The sequence below is a fragment of the Mustela erminea genome, chromosome 3, assembly GCF_009829155.1.
Source record: "Mustela erminea isolate mMusErm1 chromosome 3, mMusErm1.Pri, whole genome shotgun sequence".
Lineage (NCBI taxonomy): Eukaryota > Metazoa > Chordata > Mammalia > Carnivora > Mustelidae > Mustela > Mustela erminea.
In genome coordinates, this window is record NC_045616.1 from 52,087,640 (window position 1) to 52,109,781 (window position 22,142).

General features: G+C 36.5%; 1 protein-coding gene and 1 long non-coding RNA gene across 5 annotated transcripts in view; one reads left to right on the forward strand and one right to left on the reverse strand.

Annotated features, from left to right (window-relative positions):
* Positions 1 to 4,385, reverse strand: part of LOC116586162 — a 134,711-nt gene extending 130,326 nt beyond the window's left edge. Inside the window, exons 1-2 of the long non-coding RNA XR_004283918.1 lie at positions 4,221 to 4,385; positions 3,765 to 3,826 (exon numbers count right to left, since the gene is read on the reverse strand). This is a non-coding gene — a long non-coding RNA (uncharacterized LOC116586162). The remainder of the gene's footprint in view (positions 1 to 3,764; positions 3,827 to 4,220) is intronic.
* A 539-nt stretch (positions 4,386 to 4,924) lies between these two features.
* The window catches only part of MEF2C (myocyte enhancer factor 2C), a 174,592-nt gene continuing 157,374 nt past the window's right edge, over positions 4,925 to 22,142 (forward strand). For 2 of the 4 annotated variants that reach the window (XM_032335773.1, XM_032335774.1), the window contains exons 1-2: positions 4,925 to 5,107; positions 20,811 to 20,897. The gene's annotated coding sequence lies outside the window, so the exon portion shown is untranslated. Of the gene's footprint in view, positions 5,108 to 18,429; positions 18,447 to 18,849; positions 18,945 to 20,810; positions 20,898 to 22,142 lie in introns of those variants that run through there. The other 2 variants (XM_032335778.1, XM_032335777.1) reach the window with 2 other exon arrangements.

The window sequence follows — 22,142 nt, forward strand, 5'->3', positions numbered from 1 at the left end:
TCGTTATACCATTCTCTCTAGTTTTTAGTATGTTTCAAATTCTCATAATAAAAATTTAGTTAAATACATTAGAAATACATCTATAAATACGTAAGAAATTAAGGCTGTGATTTAGGACTCAGAAGTCACAGGCCATGATAAAAACTATTTCTTAGACGTGGAGATATCAGAGATGATGCTTTATGAGGGCACTGAGGACTGTGATTTGTAGCATCCCCTTAATGGAAGACTATATTTTCTCCACACAGAACACTGGCTTTTTAGCAAGGATAGAACTTCCTTCTGAAAATAGACCTAGCAGTATACAAGTGGTTGACTACCTAACTGAAGACACAAAAAGACATCAAAGGAGACCAAAAACCTAGATCTACAGGTGCAGTTATTATGTCTTCCTGTTCTTTTAAAAGCACATGACTGCTGCCCTTCCAACAGCACCCCTGCTATACAATTCAACCAATTCAATCTTGCCATTCCTACACTTCCTGCTTACTCACTGTCACAACTCCACCTTCCACACACACATTTAACTTTTTTTGGTTTTGAGGTCAGGGAAATGTCCAAATATTTTTTCCCCATTCAAATAATTCATCAGAAATACATTACAACCAGAATCTAGTTGTTCTGCAGTAGGAGGGACACTGTGAGTAGCTTGTCCGAGGTTCTGCCGAAAGAAGTCTCCCCTCTCCTCTTATCTGAGCCCTACCCATTCAAGAGAATATGTACAAAGCCAATAAATGGATCTCCTAAAAAGATGAATGTTACACTTTCCACTTTAAAAAATCCCTCATGGTCTCTAGTTCAGTATCTTATAAATAAGCTATAGCCTATATTTCTTACTCAAGAAATGAGCTGATTTGCTGACTCTAAAAAAAAAGTCGAAGTAAATTTTAATTCTCAGTATATTTTTAGCTAATAATTCTGTCTATAATATTACTGTACTAGTAATATTCTTAAGATATCATAATATATCCTAATGCCCATTTTCACTAAATGCCTAAAAAGGCCATGGGATCATGGCTTTAAAATATGATTTAAAATGTGATATGTGCTTTGGCAGCAAAATTAGCTTTAGGGACTCAAGGCTAGTGAGCATTTTTGTAGGTTGGTTACATTTTGTATTGCAAGATGCATTAGAGAAATTGTAAATGAACTTTTCAAAATATTTATTATCGGGGCACCTGGGTGGCTCAGTGGGTTAAGCCGCTGCCTTCGGCTCAGGTCATGATCTCAGGGTCCTGGGATCGAGTCCCACATCAGGCTCTCTGCTCAGCAGGGAGCCTGCTTCCCTCTCTCTCTCTCTGCCTGCCTCTCTGCCTACTTGTGATCTATCTCTGTCAAATGAATAAATAAAATCTTTAAAATATATATATATTTATTATCATTTTTACAACTTTCACTGGAGTGTCATTGTTTTTAGATGCAGTCTTGTTTATAATGTCCATTTTAAAAGTTGCTACCCCAGGCTTATAAAACAAAATTATAAGGTCTTCCCATCGACAGTATTAAAAGCATTCATCTCTAAGAAAGAGTTATAAAGAAATTCCACTGCAATAATTCAAACATTAAAGAAAATATAAAAATTGTTACTGTATGATAGAATATCAAATAATTAGAAACTGCTTTGTACTTTAATTTCTTTTTTATTATTTTTTATTATGTTTAGTTAGCCACTGTTTTGCAGTACAACATTAGTTTTTAATGTAGTGGTCAATGATTTGTTACATATAACTTCTGATAAAAGCAAAATACCTGCATAACTGCCAATTAGTCACATGTGATCTATGTAAATTTAAATCAATTAAATTTAAATTATATTCAAAATTCAGTTTCTCTGTCATACTAGCCATATTTTAAATGCTCACCCGCCACATGTGTCTACTGGTTACCATACTGGATGGGGCAGATATAGAACAATGTCTACTGTCTCATAAAGTTTGATCAAGTAATGATGGTCTTTGTTAGAGAAATCAACACTGAGGAATGTATATGTGCATATATCAATTTATTTCTGTCATGTCATTTTCCTTTAGTATAAGAGACAGAATTAAACTTATAAAATTTAAATTGCATTTCTGGAAAATCTATATTCTCATGCAAATATTTAAAATTGTGTCACAAACACTGCAGTGTAGATTTTCTTTTTCCTCTGCCACAAGGAGAACAGAATTCAGAAGATCCTATCTGCTCAAGATAGGGAATTATGGCATTAGCCAGTCTTCTTCCCCTTTGATTCACACTTTTGTTCTTTATAAAGACCTGTTCTAACCCTGCTGCTTTCAAGCTTACCCAGCAATGGCCCAACATTTATTCTGTGGCAAGGAATTCCTATTTAGAGAGCTGTACCTCAGGCCTCAAACTCCACACTTGTGAAGTTTGTTAACTGGCATAAGAAAACTCACTTCCTAGTTAGGTCTTCCCACCCGGAGAGGAGGCTCTTACACTCTTCCAAAGTACTAACAGATTCCTTAGTCTAACACAACTTTTCATCTCTCAATTTAGAAAGATGCATTTTGTAACATATGTAAAAAGACAGAAACATAGAAAGGCATAAATAATACTGCATTCTTGTATGGGAAAGTAAAATGCTCCTACAGTGAGATACTGAATAGGAAGGGTCTGTCTAATTCAGCAAAGAAACTGAGTGAGATCATCTCTACCGTTTATGCTTAGCAAGGAACCATGCTGCAAAGGAAAGACAGAAAACAAAGCAACAAAGTAAATGAAAAGCATATGAAAAACTTCTAAACAGGGCTAAACCGGATGCATTTAAGTGCAACTCCTGAAAATCTTGATGAGCAGTAGTATGTCTATATTTAAAAGACTAGATAAACCATATAGTTGATCCAGATAGTAAAAAAGGAAAAAAAGCTATCTACAATTATATGAGTATAGAGTTTGAAGTATTTTCATGAAAAAGTAAACAATAATAAATAATTATTTGGTATCGAAAATAATTTGACCTTAAATGAGAAAAAAATGAGAAAAAAAAATAATAAAGTCCAAGTAAAGGAGTTCTTAATACAATAGTCCAAACATTTGTAAAGTGGATCTTTGTCCAGAATAGTATTGTTTGCAAATAATTTCTACAGTAGATTCAACAGATTCCATGGTTCCAAAAATTAATTAGAACCTTAAAATTAGCTATAGAAATCAGCTACAAGCTAATGAGTTTGGGAGGAAAAAAGAAAGAACACAATATGCCAACTTTTCAACCCTTTCTGCAAACAGACTTTCACATCTTAAAAATTACACTTGCTTTCAAGATTCCTTGCATCCATAACTTCAACTTTTTGCTCACTTGCTTACTCCCTAAGAAAGTCTAAAACCACATAAACTGCTATAAATGTTTACCAACAAAGTATTATTTTCCAATCAATTTTTTCTTAATTTTTAAAGTTGAAAAAGGTTTTATTACAATTAGGTCACTACTCTTGGCATAAGGCCTCTGAAACATTGTTTCTCAGACACTAATGGGTCTTGGAAAAGTTTGAAACTCTCAATTCATTATGACTTTGAGTAGCTGTTTTGTACCGAAGAATGAGAATTGATGGAGAGGTTGGGACTAAACACATAATTTTATGAAATATGATGAAAACATAAGGGTTTTGTTATGACGCACGTAACAATCAAGAACCTGCTTCTTTTTAGCAAGCTCCTAAAAAGTACCTCCCGTATAATTATTAAATAAAAACACTCACTTATTCGGTACTCAGCTAGCTTTTAAACTCTGAATAAGAGAAGTACACAGTGAGAGAGGTACTTACATGGTTTCCTTGGATACTGGATGATGCCATTCAGGTCTATGTTTTTATCTGAAAGTGGTGCCCTGCGGAGAAATGAGGCTTGGTGAGTGGCTGTTTATACATAGTAAGTAAATAGGAACTTTGTTTATTTTACAAAGCATTTTTTATTTTGACCCAGATTTCTTTTTCTCATCATACTCAAACCTTGTAAACAGAAATAATATGGTAGAACAGGTACTTTGCACAACTCTTTCTAATACCACATAGGAGATCATAATTATCAAAGCAGAAGCTCAGAATGCTTTGGTTAAATACTTTACTCCTTGGGCTACTTTATATAACTTAACAACTATATTTATGTCAGACATATCAATGAACACTGCCTGCCTCTCTATTTCCCTTCAGAAGGAGTTGTTCTCAAACTGTCAATAAAGAAATTAATCTAAAAAAATTCACACACATGATAAATGTCCTTACCTTAAAGAGTAAGAGAATTCTAGCTTCACCAGCTCCTAAACATCCAGGGTTTCCACAGACATTAACTGTCATCTTAGATGTAGTAGTGGGGTCCTAGATTCTCAATAGTTTAAGGGCTACGAGCACACAATTTTGACAGTCTCTCAGAACTACAGGCTGTCTAATTTTGGTAGCATGATTAATCCCTCCTATGTGATAAGTTTTAACCTTCTAATATTTCTCTGGATCGAAAAGAACAAATGAGTTACAGCAAAGAATGGCAACTAACTTTAACGCTTAACACAATTTAATAATCTGAAATGAAGTAAGTGTGTGCTATGTTTCCATTAAAAAGTTTCCAGCCACAATTAATTGAACAAAAACTTGTCTTGTTCCAGGATTATTCTTGGAAATGTAATTTTAAAGTCTGCGTGAAATGAGGAAACTTACTTTTTTACCATATGAAAGCAATCTCATTTTTTAGGAATGATTTTTGGATAGGCTTCCAATTTGATATTTTCCATTTGAACTAGCAGCATAGGGGCTTGGCAGGGGGAGGGGAGGGAAGCAATTCTGTGTTCTTTTGCCAGCACTGACAAAGGTCTGGTTGTCAGTGATACCTTTACAGCTAAATTTACCCCAGAGTGACAGGAACAGGTGCACCTCGGCCTGCCAGACACTTGTGCACAGGGATCACGCATCTTACGGCTTGACGATCAAGGGGGGAAAGCCTGGGTCTTCATAGAAAAGGAGAAGAGACAAACGCAGCCCAAACTGGGGGGTTTCTCTTCAAAGCCAGCTGGTCTGGCTTTATTCTACAGGAATTTTTTTACCTGTCAGGGTTTGGACAACAAAGCCCTCAGCAGGTGCTGAAGGGTACAACTTCCTGGAGAAGCAGAAAGGCACTGGTGAGTTTCAATTGCCAAAATATATTTTTTAATCTTTAAAAGTTGATTTTGTTATCTTGGAAGAGGCACTGCTGAGGAACCTACATTCAGAAAGCTGATGAGACCATTGGAATCAGAGCCAACTAACTCAACAGTAGGTTTGCCTGGTGTAGAAAGTAGAGCTGTTACCATTTGACAATTTTTTACATTTAAAAAAAAGAGTTTTATAGGAAAGACTTTATATTTGAATGTTGGTCTCTTTCATTAGTAACTCTAACATCTGAAAGATGAAGAATTAATTACATATATGATATTAGACTATTAAAATAAACACACAAATATCATTTCCTCTCTTTTTATCTAATTCTGTCATAATCTATTCTGAATAAAATGTTTTTTTAATAAATCAAATAAAAATGTGAAATGGTACATGCTCTTTTCAAACATTTCATGTGCTAGCATTTTTTATATGTGCATGTGACAGGAATATGATTAGAAAGAATATAAAATTAGTTTTATTTATAATACATTTTTTAAAACATGTATTGCACAGAATATTTAATAATTAAAAGTAGCAACATTTTCTCATTATCTTACAAAGAGTTTCTTTGGAGAAAAATCTTTGGAATAAACAACCAAGACAGTACTAAAGCATGTTTTTACGTCACTGATTTCCAAAATTAGTACACTTATATATTTGCTATTTTTATTTTGTGAATTCGAAAGTTTAGGCAAAATTTTTTTTTTCAGAGTAGGATTTTAATTAATACAAAACATGGAAAAATAAGACCACATGTCAGGATATATTTTTAAAAAAGTGATTCTATTTCAAGGACTCATTCTTTTAACTATGCTTCACAGCATTTCTCTACAAATTGTTGTATTATACAAATTGAAAACATTTATTTAAGCAAGTAAGGAGTTCAAAGCTAAAGACTATACATAGTAAACATATGAAACCATTTTAACAACCAAATTCCATATTCACAAACAACATGGGCTAATGAATGTAAAAGACACACAGCATACACCGATCAAGAATGCTATAAATTATTAGCCCTAAAATCAATTTTCTGGGCTGTGGGGGGTACAATTGGTACTTAAGAAGAGAAAGGCTCCTACCAATATAAATTACTAATATTATGAGGTAATTGTTTTTTCATGATAATCTCATAAATAATTTTCAAACTACATGCTTCACACATGGCTGTATAGTAGGAAAATAATAAGATCTGACTTTTTTTAATGACTACTACATCTAAAACAATTATTAAATCAATGATGATATGAATAAACCACAAATTTATAAGTATCATACTCTGACTTAATTATTGTTTAAAATTATGAACTATTTGTGGCTTAAAAAATTACCAGAAATGATCTAGACAACAAGAAAACTAATATTTTTAAAACATAATTAAAACCCAAATCTGATTTTCATTATAAATTACTACATATAGAATATCATTCAGAAAATTAAAGTATATTCTACTTTTTTAAATGATATATTATGGTTTCAAACTGCTATTTTTATGTGATATTCTGTCATCTTCATATATTGCTTCTGGTACCTAAGTAACCATGATCCAATATTGCATTTTTTAGATAGCTTCATTAGTCTCTTAAAGAATAATTATGTACTACATGCACTTGATAATTTTGTTATTTATCTAGTCTGTTAAGTACTATATTCCTAAAGAATCAGAGCAGTCATTTTTTAGAAATAAGTACTACAAACCTGAACACACACTCTTAAGTCAACTTTTAAAATTACATTTGTGAATTCTTTATGTGCATTACTATCGGCTATAATTATTATACAGTTTGTCATTAACACTCAATATGAGCCACACAAAAGCTTCTTCCAAACTATTTTTCATCACTCTTGTGAATTATTTATGTGTGACTGAACCTATTAGAGATAATGTTAGGTATAGCCTAAATATTCATAAATAACCAAAATTTGTCATCTTAACCATGGCCTGAATTGTGGGCTTAATCCAAAATTTCATGTTTTTTTCTTGTAATTATGGAGAGAAGCTTTAATTCCTAGTACAACTTGCAGCTACATTTTGTACTTTCCCATAAACCTTCAACTTTGTTTCACAAAAATACCTATGCCAACTCCCTCAATGTATGGAAATGATTTCTTTTAATAAGTCTTAGTCAGAAATTATGATGATGTTGCAATGACTCATATGTGTCCTAAAAGTTTAATTTAAAAACATACTTTTAAATTTTAAGCCTTATTTGCAATGTATCTTCATAGCTTAAGAATGGCTTATTTATAGTGGAGAAAAATTAATTATTCTCCTGTTTCAGAAAAACATTTGAAAAACATTTTGTTTACCCATAGACACATAGAGAAAATTCTGATTCTCCCAGCAACTAATTTCAACAAATTATATTGTGAATACCAATCTATTTAATTTCAGGACAATGAAGCTTCCAGCTAAAATGGTTTACTTGTAAGTAATTAAAGACACAAAAATACTTTGGCAGCTTTAAATGTATCTCCTCATTGACCAGCCACCTGACTGACAGCTGTCAACTGTCTATGGGCCAAATGTAACCCAGTAAAGATAAAAATTACATATTACTCATCCCTGTTGATAATACCTGGTGCCAGTAAGGTCTTCAAGTAGGAATAACTAGACTATAGCTATAAAGAAGTGAAAAGGGAATCATTTCTGCCACCCACAATCCCTCCTTTGTCATTAACTTATTTCTCCTTTCTTTTCCACTTACCCCACTTGTCTTGATACCCGTAGCTCATACTTACAAAGAGTTAATTTCCTTAAAGAAACTTCAGATGTATGTAACAAGTGTGTGACCATGAAAATACTGGGCAGCCAGGTAATGAAGCCCACACATTTCTTTCAATCAAATCTTCTTTTGAGCTCATGGAGTGTTTGAATTGTGGGAAAGAGTCTTTGATGCTTTCAACTACTCATTTTTTAAAAAAATGAAATGGAAGCACAAAAATAAAATTTACCCAAGGTCACCAGCATGACGATGTAGATGTAGACTTGGCTCTGTCTCCCAACTTCACATCCAGTGATTTTTTTTTTTCTGTTAGACTTTAAACATGTGGACAATGAAACTATAAGTAAAAGAGAGCACATGGAAAATTAATGCGAGACATTGCACTGGGGAATTGTTTGCAGTTAATACCTTCTTAGAGAAATACAGTTTTATCAAAGCATATTAAAATGTAGCTTTAAAAAAAAAGAACACAAACATATTAAAATATCTATGGTACAAACTCTTTTTTAGATTCTCTTTACTATTTAACCTGATTTCCAAACTGAAAACATTTATGGTGCTTATGAAACAGCAGAAAGAAAAATTAATCAATGGCAATATAGATGTTTAGAAGATAAATGACAAATTCAGGTTGCAAATTTTTTTGAAATATTAGAAAACAATTAAAAATACAAAATATACCAAAGCATAAGCATACATACATTACCTAAGTACAGAATATACTAAATAGTTCACATAACCAACTCAACAACTAACAAGTGTCTCTGTGTGTGTGTGTGTGTGTGTGTGTGTTAATTACAAAACCCCTGGGGACCCCAGAGACCTCACCAGCAAGTGTTTCCTAACAGCTCAGAAATTCTATGACTCAACAATCCTGTATTAATTTAAGTATCTGGTATTTATTAAAATAATTATTAATTATATTAATATTTTATATTGCTATAATATAATTTGTTGTTAATGCTGCATATCATATTGATTCAATCAAGGTCATGAAAATATATTCAACCTAAATACTTTATTCTTCTCTGACCCTCTAGAAAAGAAATCATTTAGAAGGTAACTACCATGTTCTGAATTTAAAAGGATTTATTTTAACCCTGAGCTTTAGAGCTATATTTGCCTGTGAGAAGTTTGTTTTAAAACCCAAACAAGCAAATGAATTTTTTAAGGAGGGAGACCTTAAACACTAATATAGAATATGGGAGGAAATTGGAGACAGGATTTCCCTGCAAGGAATTCCGGTAGAATAATCTCCAACAGCTCTATGATACCATTTAGCAACTAAATTATACAAGATATCTAAATTTACAAACATATTTGCTTATTCTATTACATTTAGTCAAAATCAACATTATTAATCGGCAAACCACTTAACAATATGCAATAACAGTATGCAAATCGATTGTAAGCAAAATAATCAGTAAATAATATCCATTTCTAGTAATTGTGAAAGACAGGGGTGTCAAGGCAAAATGTGCAAAAAATTCAGTCATCTCCCTGCATCTCAAAGGGGTGTTAGTGAAACTGAATGACTTATTTCTCATCTGCCTTTGAAAGGTTTTTAATGTTTTCTCATTAGAGCTGAAGAGTACTGTCAGAAGAGCAGCAGAGTAGAAGTAGGCAACTATGGGTCATAATCTCTCTTTCACTGCTCAGTAACTTTATGACTGGAAACCAAGTCATGTAATCTCTGGGAGGATACTGAAGGGATGTGACTCTTTGCTGGGCTATGCATAAATCAGAGGAAAGGCCATTCTGGAAAGTGTTTATCCAGTAGAAGGTGTTTCTGTTCCTTCATGTGAGGTCCCAAAAGGATTCTAGATAATGTTGATGGGTTCCGGTCTCCAATGGCCTGCCCTGCCCCCTCCCTACTGCTATAAGAAGCCCACCATATTGGCAGCATTCCAAATAATTAAACTAACACCAGTTTTTAGCCTATGAGATGAGTGTGGAAAACAAAATCACTTTACAATACACTACTGACCAGCTAGCCATATTTTTCCTACTTGGGTACCCTGGTAACAAAACATAAAAGGTCTTATCTTCAAAGTTACTTTGTCACACATAGCTTGGAACTTTTCACTAACTTTATAAGGTGGAGTTGCCGCATACAAAAAACCTACTAGTCATTTAATGTTTTTATTAATATTTTTCAAAAAAAAAATATTCTCCACACTTGCTGCTGTAAGCCAGCTTGAGAACATGTTTGCTCGTGTCAGAAAGATGTTGGAACAAGCAACAGGCTCATCAAAGAACCCCCTAATCTGAAGTGTTAAAAATATCTGGATCCAAGAGAGGTTAATAGTAGCAGCTGGCTACACAGAGAGGTTAAAAGGCTGGGAATATGGATCCCCTTGTCGCCTGGGATGACAATGTTGTGAAGGCCTTATATGATTGATCAGCAACGCAGAGGTAATTATCAAGGTCATAAGGAATATTTGTATTAATTGAAAGTCTTTTTAGGGAAAAGCCACATTTCTCAAGTATTGTGCATGGGACTGGTCTTGGTTGCCAGGAATCTAGGTTCATAAGCTGCTGGCAGCCACAGAAGCATGAATGTGTGCTCCTCTCCGTTGTCACTGATGGTAGATGCCACGGGATCCAAAACCCATTTCACAGGTTTTGCTGAGATACGGGGATCCAGGAGCAGAGTTCACCCAAGAAAAAATAAGGACTGACCCTCAGATCCATAAGGATGAAGAACTGAGTCCCTGTATTGCTTAATCTGTCTTCTAATCACAATGGGCAGAATATATGTGGCATGTCCTTTTTGATTGTTTACAGTACGAGCCAAGACAAGCAATGGAAAGATTCATATCATTCTGACCTCTCATTGTTACTATTTTGAAAGGAGTTCACTGATTTAGAAGTTCCATGAAACTAAGGATTAGTTGAGAGCGTGGGAACGAATAATGTAGCAAATGTAAGGTTAAGGAATTAGAAGTCTTCACAGATCTTATGATCACCCTTACCCTAAGGCAATAGCTTGAAAGCAAAAGATACATAAGAAACACCCAAGAAGCTAGTTTTTAATGAGATTTCTGAGGCTGTTGTTCAGGGGAGCTGAGATGGGGCCTAAGAATCTGAGTGACTCTGAGGCCCTCTGATAAAAACTGTTTTCAGTGCTAGATTCTGTGCTAGATTCCAGTCCTCACTAAAGTTGAGGGACTCCTTCAAGAAGGTTGGTTCTCTTGCTCTGCAATAGCAAGAAAACCAGCACCCAGCGATATCAGGTCCTAGGAGACCAAAGGAAGCCTATGGATATAGCTACAGAAGTTCTGCGTGCATTTTTATTTATTGTCAGATATAATTGCACTTAAATAGTCTGTTTAATTATTTCTATGTAGATTGGCAAAGGGTAAGGTTCACCCAACACTAGAGATAAACCAAAAATCATTCTCAAGTTCTACTTGAGTTTCAGGCACTAAATAAAACAGCTTTAAATATGAACAATGGCTTGAATTGGCTCTTGAGAAAATTCATTAAAAAATAAGAGTGCTGTTTACGAGAAGTATGTATATATACATATGTATGTGTGTATACACACACACACACACACACACACTCAAGTTTTAGAATACTCGATCATCACTGACCCGGGGAGTTTAGAAGGCTATGGTCCAGCAATAATGTAGGAGAAACCACAGGCTTTATTCTCCTGTGCATGAGTTGTTTTGTGGCCATAGGCTACCAAAAGAGAGTCTCACAGCTACAAAAGGATAAGGTGAGAATATGTGAAACAGACTAGATGGATGAACATAAATCCTTTGAAAGCAGATAAACATTGCAAGCACATGCGTTACTCGATGTAAGTTAATCATCATTGTAATCAGAGTGATTATAGTGATTAATAACAAAAAAAATCATAGAAACTCTTCTATGACCATATTATCTATAGCATATATCAATTGTTTAGAAATAACTTCCCTTGGGGCGCCTGGGTAGCTCAGTGGGTTAAAGCCTCTGCCTTCGGCTCAGGTCATGATCTCAGGGTCCTGGGATGGAGCCCCTCATCGGGCTCTCTGCTCAGCAGGGAGCCTGCTTCTCCCCATCTCTCTGCCTGCCTCTCTGCCTACTTGTGATCTCTCTGTCAAATAAATAAATAAAATCTTAAAAAAAAAAAGAAAGAAAGAACTTCCCTTGTTAGCAGTATTTTATTTTGAAGGGATTCAAATAAATAGAAAATTACTACTATCTTATGGTTCTGAAAGAGAAAATGTAACTTTACAAAGCATGAAAGAAGAAATCTAATTGTTAATAACCAGTGGGGTGTGTGTGTGTGTTTATGGTTGTACTGGCTTTATAACTGAAAATAAAAAATTTACAACTGAAGATGAGAAGATGAAGCAGAAAAGATGAAGGAAGAAAGAAGGTAAAGGGGAAGGAAATGGAAAAGACAGGATTCAATCTATTGATAGCTATATCACTATTGCTAAAGGGACCGAAAGGCATAAGAAAATTGTAGAATGTTTCCTACTTTACCCGTCTTTAAGCAGCGTTCAAGATCTTTTACTTAGAATCATATTTCCTCATCTCTGAATTTCTTCAGAATATATTATAAAGTATACTGTATTTGATATGGAGGCTCCATATTTACAGGTTTAATGTCATACAAAGTTGGGAAATATTTGATTCATGGACCCTATCTTTGCACACAGGAAGACGCTTTGTCTGTGATTTCACAGAGGTCATAAAGGGCAGAATGTAGTGTTCCCTCCAACCTCAAACCTCTCCCCAACCTTTCCAAATTCTAACCTTCATCCAGGAAGCAATACCCATCCTTGTCATAGGACTCTTACATCCCTTTAAAGACATTTCTGAAGAAATAATCACTAATTACACCTCTGATGGCTTTTGGAGGCAGAAGGGAGTTCACACAGGGTGAGACCAAGTGACAACATGGTAGCAATGGCACAAGGGACATGCAGCAACTGTGTACCTCCTATGCAAGACGGGAATAGAAAAAGAGACCAGAACAACAGGTACCAAAGTGTTATTATATATTTTTTAAAAGATAGGTAGATAAATTTTCAAGGAGCATCACGATACTTGGCTGATAGAGAGCTCATCTTCCAATCACAACCTCTTCAAAAATAGTAAACTTTCTTCAAGTAAGAGCCAGGCTTTCTACTTACTGGCTAGCACCTAGGGCTAACTTACACATCGGCCAAGCAAGAGGGACCGGAGACATGATGAAAATCTCCTCCCTGAAGCATCTCCCCACCAACAGACCAGGGAATTTATGGAAGTTGTGTAATCATAGATACTCCTTTGGAGGATGAACTCCTTTCAGAAAACTTCTGAAAAGAAGTTCATTTAAAGGAGTAACACATTGATACTGCATCATGAAGTAAACTGTTGGAGTGGTGGGCTCCTCTGATAGAACACAGTCCACGAGAATTCTGGAACATAAAATGAGTGCTGAGGAATGAAAGGACCTTGTGGGTCACATCAGTGAAAGGCTGTGAGGAGACAGAGATACTCAATAAAGAGCTATTATTGATTTTAAAAATTGCTGCTGGGTGAGTGGAGCATGCCAGAGTGAAAGAAGGACAAGCTGAAGGTGAGTCTAGGGAGGCTGGTGATACAAAGACAAGCTTTAGCAACCTTACAATTTTGCCAATACCACACAGATAATATTGATTTTAAAAGACTTAAAAACTCAGATTTAATAAAACCTGCTAATTCTGTATATTTATGTGACAGTTCCTTAAATTTAAGTGTAAGATTATGCAATCAATAAGCAATTTAGAAGATGTCTGATAGAACCAAAAAATAATATCTTGGAGCCTTATTCTGAGCAAATGGATATATAATTACTTTTGTAAGTCTGACAAAATAAAATATGAACACAAAAAAAATGTTTCTCTGAAAAGAATATGGAACACTGACAAGGATAATATAAATTGACAACCCCAGAATGTAAGATTCTTGGTATAATATACATTGGTTTAATCAACATATTATCCTAAATATTTTATATTTATTTCAAATATAAAAAGCTATATATAAAATAAAAACTGCTTTGAAGCATGAAAGCTGATAGAAAAGGAAACAACTTCTAAGATATTGTTAGATAATGAGAAATTGAGGTATTTTCCAGGAGCATGCGGTAGTCCTTAAAAATGAAATAGTATGTTAGTGGACATTTACTGAGCATTCTCTTTTTTTTTTTTTTAAGATTTTATTGATTTATTTGACAGAGATCACAAGTAGGTGGAGAGGCAGGCAGAGAGAGAGAGAGAGGAGGAAGAAGGCTCCCCGCCGAACAGAGAGCCTGATGGGGGGCTCGATCCCAGAACTGTGGGATCATGACCTGAGCCGAAGGCAGAGGCTTTAACCCACTGAGCTACCCAGGCGCCCCTACTGAGCATTTTCTACATGCCAGGAACCAGGTGACTACAGAAGTACAATCTTACATCTTCCTCTCAGGAAAACTGTCATCCTATAGAGGTCCTGAAACGTTTTCTATTTTATAACAAGGGCATTTTGAAAATTAAGGTCAAATGGTTATTAAGTCTGAGCCTGGATTCTAATTCAGCAACTCTGATTTACCCTTCCCTGTCCCTTGTACATTCCTTGCAAAGGTATTTCCCATGACGTTCACATATGATATGTAACTTCTAATCGATGAAACTAACTTTTTAAAACTTTTATGATGTTATTGCCAAAATGTCTACTTAAAGGCTACACTTTCACAGGAGGAATACCCTTGAAATCCCCCTTCTGTATCTGCAATTAGTGTCAATTTATGAGCCAGATATCAAATAATCTGCTGCTTTATAATCACATCATAGTTTCCATCAAGCACCTTGTTCACTACATTTGGTCTGGATTTAGTTTCACCAACAAATTCATCCTTAATGATAATGATTTGTCAACAAACAGTTAAGACTGAATAGCAAATGCCTAAGGAGATTTCTATAGAGACCTGTGCGAAGACATTATTACTGAAATAAGCGAGTAACTTCCTAAGCTGTCTACCGGAAGAGGATGACACATGTTTAGACATGTATTTCTAAAATATTTTCTGGTGGGGGTAAAAAAATATTGATTACATCACCTCCTGATCTCATGATCCCTATAACTGAGCAAAACTTATGAGTCTAAGGACACAATACAGCATCACAGCTAAGAGCATCACTAGAAACAAACTAACCCAGATTCATGTCCTTTGTCTGGCACTAGGGGCTATTAGACCCCAAGTAGGTAATGTCACCTCTCTAAGTTTTAGTTTTTAAAATCTGTAAAATGAAGAGAATTGTAGTTCCTGTCTGAATGGTTGTTGTTTGGATAAAAAGAAAAAAAAGTTTACAAAGCAGATAATATAATTAATTAAAGCAATTAGTACAAGACTAACAGTAAGTGGCCATTAAATATTACACACTTTAAATTTATTTCAACTCTCATTCTAATAAGATAGTATTATTTTTACACATATACTACAAATATCCTTGTATTATAAATATGAATATTATTCACATATAAATATCAAACTACAAATTTAGTAAAAAAAGGAAATCATCTATACAAAATCAGACTTCCTTGGTTTGAATCTTTGACTAAGTGAAGTAGTATATACTGATAAATCAAACCGGTTTTAATGCCTGACAAATTTAAAAGTTTTACTGTATTTTACTTTTAATTCTCACCATATTGCAAAACAATTTAGAGAGACTTCATCCCAAACAATGAAAATCAATTCTCTCTTTTCCTGGTAAATTAGCATATGGATATAATTACGTATCTCCTTGTTTTCAAATTTAGTAAGTATGGGAAACATAAATCTATGCATGATCTTGCCTTCCTGAAAAAATAAAATTTGTATTATTTTCCTTGGTTTATAATTCTAGGTTATATACAAAATATTTAGAAGTAATTTCGTAAGTTCTCAACTATGTAAAACACCATCATTTGGAAAATTACCTAGAGAGATAAAGAAAACAAGGTACATTTTGCAGTGTGGTGGCTTTATTCTCTCCTTTCTAGATTTGTCTTATTTTGGTATTCTTAATGAGGACAGATAGCAGGTATACCAGATATAAATTGTTTGTAAATACTTTCTGAATCCATTTTTCCCTGTAATACATACTTACACAAATTAAAATCAATAGAAATCACATATGTCCCAAGTGGGACTTTATTAAAACCAAAAACACAAAATGTCTATGGCTTCTGTTTTCCAAGAAGCAGCAAACAGTCCCCTAGACATAGTTGTAATGTTGATCATGCATCCAACAGAGAACGTCTGGGTCCCTCTTGAACAGAATGCTCCATTAGGCATTCCATGGGCTCCCCCTTCCTGGCAGGCCTTGGCCCAGCCCCATTGCCATAGATGGCCATCAGACATTTGGAATGACATAAGGAGATAATCTGAGCAGGCTCTGCCCTAAAGAATTCAAGCTAGCAGGAGACTGAAGATATCAATGTCTTCTTGGCTGACAACAGCATTCCAAAGGTCAACCAGGGTGAAAGAGGATGGACTTGGGAGTTTCCAGTGCCTTTTCAACAACCAAGCAGCTAACAAGTATAAAGAAGCACCCCTCAAGACAAAAAAAATAATAAATTAAGACAATAAAAGTCTGGAAGTATACTAGAGATGCCATGTCTGTGAAAGGGAAATAAGACAACCTACATCCATTCAGTCAGGGAATTTTAGGTTTGAAAAGATCACCTCTCTTAAAAATAAAACAGTTCTCATCCTAAACCAATTCCCACCTCTCTTGACAATCTACTTCTCCAACTTTTTCTACAGTGTCAGCCCTTGTATGGATGAATATGGAACTTAATGGTGTAGAAGTAGAAATGTATGGAAATTAACGGTGTAGAAGTAGAAATGTATGTAGTGTAGTATGTAATGGTGTAGAAGCAGAAGAATAAGAATGTCTTTTACTACAGTTTACCAATTTCCCAGACCTGTGCTTTGTTGGGTGGCTCATTTAATCCCCATAACAAAGTTTTAAGAGTAGCACTTTATGTTCCACACTTTACAGATGAGGAAACTTAGGCAAAGGGAGGTTCCATAACATGCACCTGATAGTATCTTCATCGAATTTGGGAAAGTCTATGCTTTACTAACAATTTCCACCTTACACAATACTTTTCCTCCCTGACCTTAAGAGTGTTTATTAGCTCTTACTTTAAAAGGATAATTCCATTTCCTCAGATTTTTTTAAGTATAAATAAGAACAATGTTATCCCAACCAGTCTCTTGAAGAAGACATGATTTCAATCTATGAAACTACCAGTAATACATTTTTAGTTTAGGAGACAGTGTTCCTACACACCTTATTCTTCACTAGAATTTCTACCTAGAAGAATGCTTAGAAGTATTTTCTCTTGTAAAACGGTGCTCCTGTCAAATCTGTCAGATCACCTTTTCTATAGGGCGAATTTGCCTAGTCAGTCTCAGGTAAGGTGCCCTGGTCTGGCACAAAGTATAGTAGATAGACCCTGCCTGGTGACCTTCACTTCTTTCTAAATTCATGGCGTGATTTAGGGGTACATCTGTTAATTTCTCTGGGCCCCATTTGTCTACCCTGTAAAAAATTAGGTGCTTGTGTTAAATGTTCCCCAAGACCTCTATCAGCAAGAAGATGCGGAAATTCTGACTTTAAAACTTTCCACACTAGTGCCAGGAAATGCAAATGCCAAGAGTGTCCTAAAAATTGGCTGGTATCATAAAACAGATTCTTTCTTTCTTTTTCTCTCTTTCTTCTTCTTCTTCTTTTTTTTTTTTAACCGGCATTCATTTAAAACTCTAGAACAGCACATTCCAATAGAACTTTACGCAATGATGGCAATGTTCAACATCTCGCAGTCAAATAAGGTAGCCACTAGCCGCCTGTGGCTATTGAGCACTTGAAATGTGGCCAGTATAACTGGGAACCTGAATTTTGAATTTTATGTAATTCTAATAAGCTTAAACTTCATGAGCCACAGGCGGCTAGCGGCTCCCATACTGGAGGCAGCTTATAGCTTCAAGAGCACAACAATATAAACATTTTACACCTTTGATTTATTCAGCCGAGTACTTTACAATGTCTTTGGAGCATTGATCTTTTCACCACTCTTGGAGCGTTTGGTACAGCTCCACAGTTCAATCAAAGAACAGCCCAGGCATTTGCATTTCGTGATGGCATTTTTTGCGAGAGACCCCAGTATTGTTCTCACGTGCCAGCAAATAAAGGGGAGGGAAAGGGAAAGGAAGTTTTTTGGGGGGGGGGTGTCTTTTCTCCCCCAGTCTCCCATTTGTCGTGTAACTTGGGGCCTTTCCCGAGCCAAGACGCGCACCTATCCACCGAGGCAGCTTAACTAGCAGACGCAGCAGTTGGCTGTTAGTTTTTTTTTTTTTTTTAATAATCGTGTAGACCCTGAGAGATTGGGCTGTAAAATCCAGCTCCGGGACCGCGTCCTTTCCTATTGGTCTGTCAGGTGAAAAACAGGGCTGACTGGCGGCGGGACAGGGGCGGCGGCCGGACCTGCGCCCGCCACTCCTTCTCCCCCAGGCGCGCAAAGCGCTCAGAGCCCCGGCGGCTCCAAGGGCCGCCGGACGCCGACCGCGTGCCAGCGCTTTGTGCACCGTGCGTAGGTGGGTTCACTGGGCGCCTCGCTCGGAACTGCCCCCCTCCCCAGCCCTCTGGGGTCGTCGCCCGCCAGCCTAGGGGAAATATCCCTGAGAGCCCCAAACCAGACGAGCAGGGCAACTCCCCGACACCGCCACCGAGCTTCTCCAGGGCCCACCCACCACCGCTGCGCCCTCCTCCCATTCTCCACAGCCCACCACGCGGCCTCTTCGCCAAACCACCAGCCGCTTTCCCCCGAGCCGTGACATCCCCCTCAAGACGCAACCCGGCACACTCCCCGCCAAGGCAGCCCGCCCCCTTCCGCGCACCCAGGCCCACAGGCCCCTGGAGGGCCCCGAGCCCGCCTCCTCCTCGCCCGTGGCGCACGCACGTGGCGCACTCACCCCCTACTAGCTGCCTCCGAGCTCTAGAAACGCTCCCGGGAGGGAGCCCCCGCCCCCTCGGCTCCGTCCGCTCTGAGGAAAGTGGGTGGGGGGAAGAGAAGACGGGCTGAGAAGGAGTAGGTAGGTCGGTCCGCTCTGAGAAAAGTGGGTGGGGGGAAGTGGCGATGGGCAGAGAAAGGAGTATATAGGTGGAGAGCGGTGTTGGAGGGGACGACCGGCAATAATTGGACGGCGTTGCGGCTGTTGCGCCTCTGTGAACGCCCAGCCAGCGCGGATTCACTTTCCACACAAATCACCGGGAGGGATTGTTGCTGCCTGCAATCAATAACTCAGCAGAGTAAGCTGCTGAAACCACAGGCGTCCCCTGTCTGGGTCTCTTAAGGGGCCGTCCGAACTGAATTCCAGCCCTTGGCTTCCCAGACAAAGAAGTGGGCACCGAAACGCAGGACGGAGATTTTTAACCCCCACCCCCACCCCGATCCCGGGTAGAGATCTTTAAAAATTAAAGGGCACACACGTAGAGAGGTATCTAGGGGGGAAAAAAAAAAAAACACCAAACAGTTAAAAGGGGAAGTGTAACAATCCATTCTTTGACTTGAAGGTTTCTGTGATATTTCGAGAAATGGGATAGAATCAATGTTCCGATGAACATTCAACGATTTTCTAAGTGAAGGTAAAGTCCATTAAATTTAGCCATGCATATGGATACTTTTTAATCAGCCACACATTTGCAAGGAAATTACTGATCTAGCCTTATTTGGGCATACTGATCCAGGAAAAGGAAGAAATGTATCATAATTTGTAGTGGCATTGTTAAAAGCCTTTGCATATCTTTCAGACATTATTCCATGAAGATTGCATTTCTGTAAGGGGAAAAGGCCCTGGGAGATGTGTATTATGATTCCCACTTAACAGACTGTAATACCAAGCAGAGCTGGGAGAAAGGGTATTGACTAGGTCACCAGATACTACCCGCCACTAAGTTTAGACGAACTCACTGTAGGCCTGAGCCTCAAAGACTAAGCTCAGCTAACACCCCTAAAATAAAAGTGGCCAAAACTCATTTCTCCTTGCCTGAAGCAATTTAAAAATAAAAATAAGTCTTAGGAATGTCAACCCAAATATAGAGGCTTTATAAATCTTAATGAGTCTTCACTATGAAAAGTCTTCTTGCTAAAACAAATGGGTAAATGGATATTGACCACCCTGGTCTGATAAGTCTCAGGGTTGGGAGGAATAGACTCATTCTGAAGCCAGGGAAAAGTTCATTTGTATGCTTGAAGTCATAGAAAGCTGGTTTCAAACGGAGATTAGAACACAGGAGCATTTGTCTGTGCTCAGTATAGTTCAACGCTGCTGGCTAGCGTAAGGTATTATTGGTAGGTAATAGAATTCATAAAGGGTACTGAATCCACACCACTAATCCTGAAGTATTTAAAACTGCCCTTTGGGCGCCATACACAATAAGCCCTTTCAGCAACTTCAGTTGAAGCTTCGTTATCCCTACTTGACGAATTTTCTTAGCTTGGGATATGGTAGATTTGACTTTCGCCTTTGTAATTCTTAATCAGATACAAAATTAAAGGTACAAAAAATAAAGATAAATATAGGCTCTTTAGATATGAGATAAAGGATATGATTAAACCTTGGCTTGGAATAACAAATCCTTTGCATATTGCAGATTCTCAATCACAAGTAGTCCATATGGTGTATACTGTGCATAGGCTAAAGCTGTACCTAAAGAATTTTTGAAATTTAGATATTTGGCACTATTTATATTAAAGGCTATAAGTATTTTCACAATTAATGATCATTTTAATTATTTTGTTTTTAACATACATTCATTTGTTTTAAAATCAGAATTAATACTGGTGTTACTTCAGATTAGAAGTTTTAGAAATAAATTTACTTGAATGTACTTTAATATCAGCTTTCTTTTAAAAAAATGTTTTTAACTGTTACCTTGTTGTACTTACACATTTTAAGGTGCCAAAGAAGAGTTGAAAACTGTGAAGTAACTTCTATGAAGAGATGAAGTAAAGAATGGAAGGCAAATGACTGTATGTGTATGTGGTGAGTGCTTAACATTTGTTATATCATTTACCACCAAGCTAATTCATAAAGGTAAAACTGCCAAACTCCTTGTCATTTGGTATCTATAATGTAGACACACAAAAGTAATAAAGCGTGATGGCAACCATTATATGCTTTATATTAAAAGCAATACCATGCCATTTTGCTTAAAGCTCACATATCACCTTGCAGGGCCTACCTTTGCAAGTCTCTTTTACAGTTAATCCATTTCAGGGGAAGTTATGTATGTCATCTCTATTGTAACTATAAAAAGATAACATTTTTAATGCTATTGGAATTTATATCTTCCTACTTTTTATATTTTCTGAACTTCTATATTCGATTATCATGTTTGTGTTGAAAGTATTCTGGCTGAAGAACAAATACTATACAGTTGAATAATCTTGAGGGGTAGATTAATCTATAGGCTCTCTTCATCTTAGGGTGGGTTGCTGTGGCAACCGCCCCAGCTTACTTTAAAATAATTTTTTAAAGCTTACTTCAAGAGCTACACCCAGCGTGGGCCAAGCTTAAAAGCAGGCATACCCAGTGAACAGGGTTTTAGTAGACTGCTGATTTAATGTAGGCAAGTAGTAAAGAGAGGAGGGTGGAGTAAGATGGTATACAACCTTGAACAGAAATTAGAAATTAGCTTTCCTTAGAGTCAAGTCCTAAGGAGTATGCTCTCTGTAATTTCTGTGGAACTTCAATTAAATACATTGCTAAACAATTCTTTTTGGGGGGGTCAAGTAAATATATATTTACATACATAATAAAGCACTTATGACAATTATTTAATGAAGGAAATATTTGGTGACTGGGGAAAAAAGTTTATTTAAATAGTATGTCAATCCCAGACATCATTTTCTCTTAAGCAGTTTGTCACCTTTTATTTAACATGGTAGGTCCCTAGTGTCCAGCTGGCTTAAAGGGTGTGAGAATTTTCTATTTTCTAGTCATAGAACTGGAATAGATTGGAGAATTCACGTAACTCATTTAATGAACAAGCAAACTGAAGCCCTGAAAAGACACACTCAGTACTTAGGCACAAATCTTGAACCAGAGAATATAGGCCTCCTAATACCTAGTACAAGCTCCTCCCTACACCAGAAAACATAATATAACCAAGTACCATTAGGTGGTAAAGATCAGGATGATTTTGGTAAAAAAAAAAAAAAAAAAAAAAAAAAAATCCAGAGTATTTAAAGAATACAAAGCACATTTTGTATTAACCACTTTGTGAAT